Consider the following 12345-nt stretch of genomic DNA (forward strand, 5'->3'; position numbering starts at 1 on the left):
GTATGCTGGACTTTTCCTTTATAAAAGATGGGTTATTTATGTCATTTTATCAGATTGGTATGAGACGGTAAAGTAACTTCGTTAACTACAGTAGATTCGCAAAAAATTGCGAGATTAATGAAGCTCTCAATTTTGCAACAATGGAGTTCAAGAAAATCAATGGGGGAGGGAAACTTGCAAGCAAATAACAAACACTTACCCTTTGGGGTTAACAACACCCTCAATTTCTATATTTTTCTTAGGGTTTTTTCGTGAAATTCAACGGCGAAGCCACCGGAAATGGTGTGTGGGGGTTGGGATTAATTATGGTGTTAGTGGTGTTAGAGATGATATTTGTTGTGTTAGGCTGATTCCACCATTGTTGCACAGAAATGAGGAAGGAGGGTGAAGAAAGAGGATGAAGAAGAAAGGAGGATGAAGAGATGTTAGGGACGGAAAATTAAAGGCAGTCAATAAAAACTTTTTGTGAGTCAGCAAAAAAAAATAATTAAAAAATAATTACTTCACACGCACAATAGCAAAAAGGCATTTGAGATACAAAAGATGTATCCCTATTTTAGATACTGGGGCCTTCCCCTTTTTTGTAAATTCCAAATATACAGTCCACGTCAGCGGTTCAATTGAGTATATTTTTTGTCTGGTTTTATCACAAAACCGCTACATCAAATAACGGGGTAGATAGGAAAACCGCTACTTGAAGTAGCGGTTTTCAACTCTCCACCATATAATAATTGGACTGGAACTATTGAAGGTTTAAAAGAATTTTCTACCAAGATGGAGAAAATAAGTGACGTGATGAAAGCCGCAACTGAGCACATCGGGCGACTTGCTAATTGTTTCCAACATGAAATTGATTCGGCTGCTAGAAGGATGCAAGTAACTACTGAGATTATGAAATTGGAAGGGTTAACTCCAACCGAGGTACTTTGGCATCAAAGAAAATTGCTCTTAATCCTCTTGAAGTTGATTTCTTTTTCAGCCTACCTGATAACTTCAAGTATGCTTATGTCCAAGGTCTTCTACTCCCTGATTAGATATTACATGCTATAGTCTGTATTTTGTTTATATAGTTGCTACATATGTTTTATAAGATGCCAAATGATCAACTATGTTTATTTTTTGGGTATGTTAGAATGGTAAGATATTGATGTCGTAATTTTCGGACTATAGTGGCTAGAATTGAGAAAAAAATTGTTATATTTTTGTAGTATGACATTTGCAAGAATAAATAATATCATATGTGCACTCATGATATTTTCAACTTTTTTTTTTTACAAAAAGGAACAACTTTAATAAGATAATGTTTCGAAGTTAAATATTATCACTTCATGAATATCATACAGGCTCACTTCTTTAACATCATCATAATTTTTTTTTATCAACTAAGCCAAGCAGTGGGTAGCATAATGGCAACCTCTTTTGACAAAGGGAATAACAACAAGCTTGATAATAACCTTCAGAATAGTATGGGTAAATAAAAAAAATTGAAAAAGTGAGGTAAAAGTAGTTAAAGTAGTTACATTGCCATGGGAAATAGATGTGTACACCAAACAAAATAAGGAAAGTGACTTCCTAGGAAATTAAAATTCCTACATTGTCAAACAAACAAATTTAGCCCAATTTTCATGCAATTGAAATTCCAATAGGAAATCATTTCTAATGTGAACCAAACAACACCTAATTATGTATGTACATTCAAACATTGAACAACAAAAGCATAATAACACTCAACAACAATGAAATTATCACATATATATATATATATATATATATATATATATATATATATATATATATATAATATTCATCCATTACAAAATGCCTGTACAAGCCAAGCCAAGCCAAGCCAATTTCTACCTATAAAGCAATGTCATGGTAGTGACAAATCACAAAAAGATGATAACTAATTTGTCACATACAAAAACCTACCTCCCATGACATTGCAAATTAAACCTTAAGAAACCTACCATCAACAACTTAATTTCCGAATTAACTAAAAAAAGCTTTACACAAGCAACTTCTCACAACAAAAACCAACAAGCTGCACAAGTTACCCCCCCCCCCCCCCACCTAGCTAGATAACCTACTGCTCCTCCCCAAAGAGTAATGGAAACCCATCAAAGTAAGTGGTCATGTCCTTGTTCAGCTAAGCATGAGGTCCCGCCCATCGTTGTAGATGAGATCATTGAAAACTCACTCATTGACGGAGGCCCTTGGGCCAAAGAAGGGATGGACGTTGGCCAAGTGACGAGTACGCCACCACAGCTTCCATTTCTTGCAAACTTGCTCAATGTGAAGCCAACTACGCCAATCGACCTTCGGGAAGACGTCGATGACAAGGAGGTCGGGGTTGCTGAAGATAGGGGTGAGCATTTGACAGAGCGTCCATACCTAGGCCAAGTCAAGCAGTTAGTGAATGTTTTTTTTCTTCAAAAAGCCACACTAAACCACCCCCTGTTTCCGTCAAAACCCTAGACAATTCCCACAATTACAACCCCAAAAAACCCTAAATTCATGATCAGCCACCAAAATCACAACTCAGCCACATAATAGTATATGATAACCCAAAAAAAAATCACAAAAAAAAACCATAATTCTGTATCAAACAAGCCGATTAATGGCAAAATAAAAAACAACAAGACAAAGAAAAGGAATATACCTTCTGCAGAGTTGATCTTCTGTACTTTTGCGTGCGGAGGAGTAGTACAATCTCACATTAATGGTGTTTCTTGAAGAGGAAGCTTGAGGTTTTTTTTTTTTTTTTTTTTGAAGAGCTCTGTTTTTTCTCCAAGAAGGAAATGACGAGGGAAACATAGGGGGGAAGGGATCTATTAAAAGACAAGAGCCTTTCCAATTCTCGCGCCAATGTCAGTTGAAATGATGACTTTTTCTTTTTCGAGGCACACAACTCAGCTTTTTATTTTTTTTTTATTAAAATGGAAGTAACCGGTTGCAAGAGGTCACAACCGGATAAACTACCTCCAGTCACCTTTTTAGTACCTAATTTGCTTTGGCCCAAACTTGAGTACTCTCCTTGCAACTTTTTCGAAACATCAATACCCTCTATTTAGTTTACTCGTTCCAAGATTATTAAGACCAAAGGAAATTGTTACTCCACACTTAGGGGGTGTTTGGTATGGAGTTAGTATAGGAAACGAAATGGAAATAAATTAGGAGGGGAAAGGGTAACAAATAGTGTTACCCTTACTAGTTGTTTGGTACATCAAAGGAAAAGGAAACAATTATCACCATTCCGTTTCCTCTTGTTTGGTATAACAAACGGAAATGAATAATACAATATTGTCTATGCTACATATTTTGCGGTTAAAAAAAAGATAAAAATAAAATAAAATAATTTGTATTGCATATATATATATATATATATATATATATATATATATATAAAGCAAAGTTGGCACTCATTAATTATCCAAACATTGACTAATAATATGTCAATCATCATATGAATAATCCCAACACATAACCTATATTGCTCAAGTTGCATATGTTCAACAAAAAAACAAAGACATGGCAGCAAGACCTCCACTGCCATTTGGTTCATGGACTACCATTGGCCATCTACATCTCCTCAGAGAGCTTTCTCACATAATAGCACACAACCAAATGCTACTTCTTCTTAAGACGATCAATTGCATATTGTTTTTTCATATTAAATGGTGTTTAATAGAAGATGCGAAGCTTATGTTCTTCCGCCATGAGAATAGTAGCAACCTCTAAAGCTTCGGATGGAGAAATGTCATCTAACTTCATCACCTCGTCCAATACCTTGTTCACCTTTTCATTCATCCTTTGCTCCCTTTCTTCCGCTTTAGACCATGCACTAGCCATAGTCCCGAGATTAACATTGATATTTTCAAATATCTTCCCAAAATTGCTGGAAACATCATGAAAGGAGGCCACCATCATCATCATCATTCCTACACAAACTCTTCAAATTTACCTTGTTCTTTCCTTTCACCTTAGTCTCCTTCGCCTTTATAGAGCGTTTTCCGGATTGAGTAGTAGAATCACTTGCGGAAGAATGAATTGTAGAAGCCTTCACTTTTGCCATTTTTGAAGGAGTTATATGATCATCCTCTATCTTCATGGGGCGTTTTCCGGATTGACTTGTAAAAGAATAAGTGTTCGAATGAGTAGAATTCACATCATCTTCTTCATCACTCTCGACATTGAATGGTGCTTATCAATCTCTTGATCCATTTCTTCTATAGCATCAACAAACGACTCACTTGAATCTCCGGTAGCTTTGTCTTTTGCGTATATCTCCGCAAGAGTTTCATAGTGAATGAATGGAACTCTAAACAACCCTTTAGCTTTCTTATGAGTCTGCCATATAAGAGAATGCAACAAGTCAAAACATGAAAATCAGAACTGAACCAGGCAACTGATAAACTTGCACAACTGATAAAAAAATTACACTATTATGAGTAAAATCTCTACAGAGACCAACTAGCCATACGAAATTTCAGGCTTTTACATGACAAATCCAAATGTCAGTATTAGCAGATCAATCCTTTTCATATTTGTACACTACATTAACAATAAAATAGGTTGCATAAGTCATAAGATAAGACTAGTATCATAGCATGAGACATTCACAAAGCTGAAGTACAAGAATCTAACTAGCATAAGCTGAAGTTCAATGCTCTTTCTGCTGCTATCAAACAACATATTATGACAGAATCAGAAACTTAATTGACAACCAGATTAATCAGAAGCAGTGGCAGTGAGTTAATAGCTATTACAGAAGACCAAAGAGGGTGCAGACTACATATGAACTCATGTCATATGAACTGTCCAGCAGCAGTTCTACATATTGGCCTTTAATAGCATTACAATCTTTAGAAGAAGAAAAAAATGAACAAAGAGGAATGAAATAGCAGTTCATACCTTCACCCATTCATCGTACACAGCCTTGTCTACTTGCAACAATTTCTTTTCAGCATCCCATCCAAAACCTGAGGTGGATAGCATTTCTACAAATGCGTTATATTTCTCCGACCAATGCTTGATCCTCAACTCAAGTGGGGAACCGCTCTCAAGCCACAATTATGAAGTACACCATTGATCATCTCTTCCAACGTATTCATGTAACCATTCTTACAACCATTCTCACACTTCCACTTTGGATCGCAACTCAACTCATGCAAATATCTTATTAGAACCGCATCTTCTTCATACGTCCAATACCTTTTATTTTTACCTCTTCCTCGATTGCTTGCCTCACCCTTAGCTTGACTAGCCTCCATCTGAAAAAATTGTAGATTAAAAGGCATAATAAAACTTAACAAAATAAATTACAAGGCAGATTATAATATAACTAACATGACAGATTACAAGGCATATTAGACATAACTAAAATTGAAAAGATTAGAAGGCATGTTAGTTAGAACTGAACAAAATAGATTACAAGGCTAAAGAGAATGAACATAACAGAATGTACTCGAAGAAAAAAAAAAGAAAAAAAGAAAATCATACATTTTGTGCTATTGACCATGTCTACCTCTCGCCCTCCAATCATAAACATATCTTGGGCTAATTCGTTTCTAAAATTCGTCCAATGATCCGAAGTAGCAACACTTGTAATAAATTCCCTTTCATCATCAGAATCACTTTCGGAATCATCATCGGATTCATTCAATTCATCTTCGTTTATGTCATCACTCCGTAGGCATGAATTTTCTAATTAGATTATGCAATAAGCAACAAGCCATTACGATACGTCCGTGAGTTCTTATAGGGAAAAATGAAGGACTTCTAAGAATACTCCATCTTCCTTTAAGTAGGCCGAAACATCTCTCAATCACATTCCGCGCCCTAGCATGTTTCATGTTATAAAACTCCTCGGCACTTTCAGGTTGTTGATCCGTCCATTCCTTTAAATGGTATCTTTGACCTCTATATGGAGCAAGAAAGCCCTCACAATTTGTATATCCCGCATCAACCAAATAATAATTACCTTCAAAGTTATTAAAGAAAAGGATTACTACCTACCAAAACTAACAAAACTTATACACTCACAAAAGAATGAGCTTCACTTACCTCGAGGTACCCTAAAACCGTTTGATCTAGAGAGAGCATTGCGAAGTACACGCATATCATGGGCCGAACCTTCCCAACCAGGAAGAACATAAATAATTGCATATTGGGTGCACAAACACCCAATATATTCATAGCAATTGTTCCTTTTCTTGTTCTATACTTTGGTCGTTCTTGTGAAAGCACATATACATTAATGTAAGTCCCATGTAATGCCCCTACACATTTCTACAAAAATAGGAAAAATATTACTTACAAACAAGCAAAAGTAAGAAAATCCTAGCAAAATTAGGGGCTTAGAAAAAATCAATACCTTGAAAGATTTCCACCTTTCATCTTCACAATCATCCGATATTGGTGTGGGATTGTAAAGTAGTACTTCATGCAACTTGAGAAAAGCCCTTAGACAACAGTGAAATTGTCGGCTCACGGTTTCTCCACTTCTAAAGAAGTATTGTCCAATAGACCTATTCTTCTTATGGTGAGCCAACGTGTATAAAAACATGGCTACTATCTCTTGAAGCGACATGTTTTTTGTTCCACTCAAACCCCCAATGTCTCTAAGCATCTCACAAATAATATTGAAAGTTCTTCCATTAACGCGAAGCTCACTCTTGCATGTCACATCACTCTCCCTATAAAGCCCTCTCAATACTAACATTCGTAATAATTTTTTGTTTCTTTTCCTTTCGTTTAATTGAACACCCCTTATTGTAACAACACACATCATATGCCACATCCAATACATCATCAAAATAATAATAACCATTTAAATAACTAGTTGTATTTGTTTAAGCTTTTTCTTCCTTATGGAACGCATAAGTCGAGGCATTGTAGAAACCTTGAAAAATCAGTCCAAAAAATGTACAATAGTATCAATATACACTTTCACAAACAACATCATTAACTAGCAAATAATTTCTAAAAGAAAAACCCGATATGATGATAACACAAGCAGTAGCAAAATTCAAAGTATCCTTCTGGAACAGAGTATCCAGCTCACTACCCTAATGTTAATATTATACACACTATCGCCTATTTTAGCAAAATTCAGCTTCCATTCAAGTTCAAAAGCTGAAAAATCAACTACTAGTACATTTTTCACCAACGTCCCAATAAACCAAGCTAAACGTCAAATAATAGAAAACAAGATAAAATTAAAAACCTATGATGGCAAACGATTAAATTAGGGATAGGACCAATGCCCTGACTACGGCGAGCCCACTCGAATTGACGGGGTGGCTTTTAGCACTACTACATCAATACCATCAAATTGGGGGGAAACACAAAAATAGCCAACAATTACATGCAATAATAACAATACATACCATCAAATTCAGCAGAATATCAACAAAAGAGAAAAGAAAACTTCAATCAAACAAGCAAGTAAAGAATTCAAATCAGAAAGCGAAATTGATATCGTATAAACCCTAGAAATTGAACAAGCGAAAGTGAAGAATTTACCGTACTTGAGATTGTAGAATTCTGTAGATTTTAGGTAGAAAACTGAAAATTTTGGAGCGAAATCAGGAGAATTGCAGTTTTCTTGGGAGAATTTTCAGAAAAATTGTGGATCAAATTTGGGAATTTTGTTGAACGAGAGGAGAGAGGAGAGAGAAAAGTTGTTTCCCTTATTTTACTCTGAAACGTTATTTGTTTCCCCATGTTTTACTCTGGAAACAAAATAATGGAAACGGTTAGAGCCAGAAAATAGTTTTTGTTTCTTTAGCCATTAAACAAACACATTTTAAAGGAAACGGTAATTGATTCCGTTTCCAACTCTACCAAAAACCCATACCAAACACCCCCTTAATAGCCCTACAAATTAGTTATACCCCGAAAAAGATCATATGAGATTAATGTAAACACCTTTAAATTTAGTGAACTGCTAAACATTGCCCGCAAATCTCTACATAAAGCCCACAAATTTGAAGTGAAATGACACTTTTGCCCTCAAAGTAAAAAACACACTCCCTTTTTCTCTCTACTCTCATTTTCTCTCTTTAAAAAAAAAATTAAAATGTTGAGGCGGCAAGGCAAGGAAGTGGCGGCACCGGTGGCGGGAGGAAGGCGGTTTCGCGGTGGAAAGGTATTTTTAAATTTTTTTTTAAAAAAAAAAAAACTGGGAGACGGTGGCGACGCCTTACCCAGACGCCACAACCATCGTAATGGCGCCTGGGCAGGACGCCACCGCCACCTCCATTTTTATTTTTTCATTTTTTTTAAATGTTTTGTTTTCGTTTTTTTTCATTATTTTTTCCCATTTTTTTTTATTTTTAATCTTTTAAATTTTTGTAAATTTTTTTTTTGGATTTTTTTTGGATTTTTTAAATTATTATTATTTTTTTTTTGTTTTGGGTGTTGTTTCAATTTTTTTGATTATTATTTTTTTGTTTTGGTTTCCTTTTTCTTTTGTTTTTTTGGTTTTTTCTTTGTATTTTTGATTTTTTTTGTTTTGTTTATCTTTTTCATTTTTTGTTTGTTGTTTATATTTTATTGTTTTTGTTTATATTTTTTGTTTTTGGTACATTGATTTGTTTATATTTATATTTTTATTTCAAATTTGTTAATGTTATTTTATGTTTATATTATTTTTTCCGTTATTTGTATATTCTTTTATTTATTTATTTTGTATTTACTTTTTTTAAGTTCATATTGTATGTTTTGGTGTTTTTTTTTTGTTTTTGTGTGTATTTTCGACTTTGCTGAATTTTTTTCGTTACTATTTTTCGTTATTCACATGGAGTTAGGCATCGCATTTTGGACCTGGTGCGGGGAAGAGTATGGACATTATGAGAAGTACGATCTACTCAATGGAGAGCTAGGGGCCCAGACACGTTAGATCCCGTGGTATTTCGGCCTCGACTCGCAGAGAACGGGTGCACTATTCTGAGGATGATGATGATGATGGTGGTGATGAGGAGGAGGAGGGGGAGGAGGATGCAGATGAGGATGTCGACGATCAGAGTGGACCATATGATGATTACGGTCCATTCAGTCAGAGGCTTGATGATATGTATGAGACGCGTAGAGTAGATGTGCGTAAGGGTAGAGATGGTAGGTTTGTTAGTAGATCTGGCACATCATCATCGGCGTCCACTGTGTCTGCGGTTAGCAGAAAACGGTCGAGGGCCGTTAATGAATCTTGGGTGGTGAGGGGTGAGGTGGCTGGGGGACCTGTAGATGGGAGTCTGATTCCTAGCTTTCTAGGACACATCGCTACCCATACCTGGGAGGACTAGGAGATGGCTTTGGATACAGGCATTTTGAAACGCCAAACCCGGGAAAAGACTTGTAATTTTTTGCGTAGTTGGGCTGATGCTTGGCTGGAGGAGAGCGAGATGGTCGGCTGATTGAGGGGCACTAGAGTGAGTCACCTTCCTGCCACCATGCACGAAAGGATTGACTCGACACTGATCACGACTTTCGTTGAGCGATGGCAGCCGAACACGAACTCTTTCCACCTTCCGTTCGGTGAGATGACGATCATGTTGCATGACGCCGAGGCCATCCTTGGGATTCCCATAGAAGGAAACCGAGCATCTGTTGTCACTGATGCGGATCAGGCAGATTTACTAGCGGAGCTGTTGGCGGTGGATGGGGCTACGCTGTACACAGCGGCACTTGGTGTGTGGAATCACGGCGGTGTTAAGATCGCAGTCGTTTTGCAGCGATTTTTGCACCCCACTGCACGTAGGACGCAGGACACACAACTGGTTGCATATGTTTTTATTCTTCTCGGGTGTACCTTGTTTCCGGATAAGAGCGGAAACAAGCTCAGGCCACGCAACATAGTTGACGCGTGTGAGCCCGATAGAGTAGGCCAGTTTATTGGGGGTCGGCTACGCTGGCGTATATGTATCGTCAGTTAGGATTCTTGAGTCGGGCTGATGCGGCATGTATCACTGGATGTTTGACATTGTTACAGACCTGGATATACGAGTATTTTCCTGCATTCCGACCACACCGCGACCCGGTTCCTATTGAGGATGGGCAGCCACGTGCCTATGCATGGAGTCCGCGTATCGAGAAGAAGTCCATTGACCGCCTGCGATCGATACGGTTATCGCTTGACAGGATGTCCCCATTAGAGGTGAAGTGTTTAAATTATTTCTACTTTTATAGTTTAATGCGTTTATTGTATGAATCTTACTAATTTTAAAAAATGTGCAGGTGAACTGGATGCCTTTCGGCCAGAACCCTAGTAATAGGGTACCCAGGACCCTCTACACGGGACTGATTCATTATCGTGAGATCGTAGAGGCGTACATGCCACAGCGCTGTCTTCGCCAACTTGGATTTGTCCAAGTTGTTCCTCCTCCACCAGCATGGCCTAGTAAGGCGGTCCGATCTGCATCATCGAAGAAGTACGTCGTCCAATGGCCGGCAGGCATGATTGCCACGTGGGAGCAGTTTCCGATGGTTGCCCACATATGGATTGAGCAGCTGCTGCGGCTGCCAACTGGAGTGACTGCCATGTGTGACCAGCACTACATGGAGTGGTACAACCGGTACTCGCACCCGAGGTTGATCAGAGACCTCCACCACGGCGACGACGCCGATGATGATTATGTGCCACTGCCCACTGCCGTGGATGCGGTACGTCTCATAAAACATTTGTTGTTCTGTTTTTTTTCATATAATACGTCGTTATTGAATTTTATGTGTTTTGTTGTGTGTAGTGGATGGGAAAGATGACGCAGGTGGCACACATAATTTTTGAAAAGAGAGACAGCATGACGGATGCATCAGGCCGAGCGGCGATTGATGATCTGGAACGGGCCCTTGAGTAGTGGCAGTGGGCGTCACAGAGGGATTACTGATTTGTGGGCAGTGCATTTATATAACATTTTGTACATTATCATAGTTGTTTGTAAAAGTTGACATTATCTTTTTAGTTTGTAACATTTGAAATTATTATTTTAAGTTTGTAAACTTTGACATTATCTTTTTAGTTTGTAACGCGCAAGTTCTAATTAGTGTGCATGCAAGATATAAATTAGAATACGAAAAATAAATAAATGGAAAAAAATAGCAATAACAATACAAGGTCACATAGAAAAGGTAGGTGTACACATAAAAAACTAAATGGCAACTAGATTGTTCCACTGCTTCACCTGGGCATGATACATCGCCTCCCAACCCTCTACGCTTGTTCTACGAATGGTGTACCTCTTCGGTATGATCGGTGGGGCCGGAAAATCGGGTGACAGGTCCAATCGGATGAAATGTCTGTATGACGGCCCCAGAAATCCAATAGCAACCTCTCTTACCAGTCTGGTGACGGTCTCGCGCGAACACCAAGGCAGAACCGTGGTACATGGATAATAAGCTCGACTATGCAAACCAAGGCCGAAAATGACTGCACACTTGTAGATGTTTGCAACGGCAAAGAGATCAAGTGGCGCGTCGTACCAATGATTTTGACCGCAAGGTTCTTCTCCCCACCGGATACGCTGCAGAGACCTATCCAAGTCCTGGCCGTACACATGGCGATAAACACCTCGGTTTGAGGTGATTTCAATGTACATCAACTGACGCACTAAACCGTAGTTGTCTTCACCTATCTGAAACACATCAGCCACAACTCGTAGCATGGCCTAGTAAGGTGGAAGAATCAATCCAGTCCTTCAAAGCTCTATGAGCGCTCTCAACTCTACATGTTGTAGTGTTTCCAAAATGAAGAACTTGGTTTGTCCAATATTTGACAAACTTTTCCCTCTGAGGTACCCACTGCTGCATCACATAGTCTACGATTGCCGGGCACCATTGGTACGCATCCTTGAAGTTATCCAAGGCTCGATCGTACTCTGCCTCTGTGGTAGCTTGCAGGATCTTCTGCCGCTTACCATTTACCAATCTCTCCGCGTTATCTAAATTCTTGTTGAAAAGGTTGTAGGCTTTGACTTTCATACAGTTGTTGATGTGCCATGTGCACAGTAAATGGCTAGACTCCGGAAACAACTCTGCTATAGGGGAAAAGAGACCTCCCTCACAGTCACTAACGATGGTTGATGGCTGAACATTTGGGCCGATGTAATTTCTCAACTTCTCCAACACCCAATAGTAACTCGCAGCCGTCTCATCCTTCATGACTGCATAACCAATCAGAAAGTTTTGGTTCGTTGGAGCCATCCCAACCATCTCAACCAGTGGGAACTTGTACTTGTTTGTCTTGTACGTTGAATCGATCAAAATCACAGATGGCCAAGACGAAATCATATCAACACAATCAGGATGCACAAGGAACAAATGAGTCACCTCCAATGTGTCTTCATCAGATTT

This window comes from Chenopodium quinoa, unplaced genomic scaffold (genome assembly GCF_001683475.1).
Source record: "Chenopodium quinoa cultivar QQ74 unplaced genomic scaffold, ASM168347v1, whole genome shotgun sequence".
Lineage (NCBI taxonomy): Eukaryota > Viridiplantae > Streptophyta > Magnoliopsida > Caryophyllales > Amaranthaceae > Chenopodium > Chenopodium quinoa.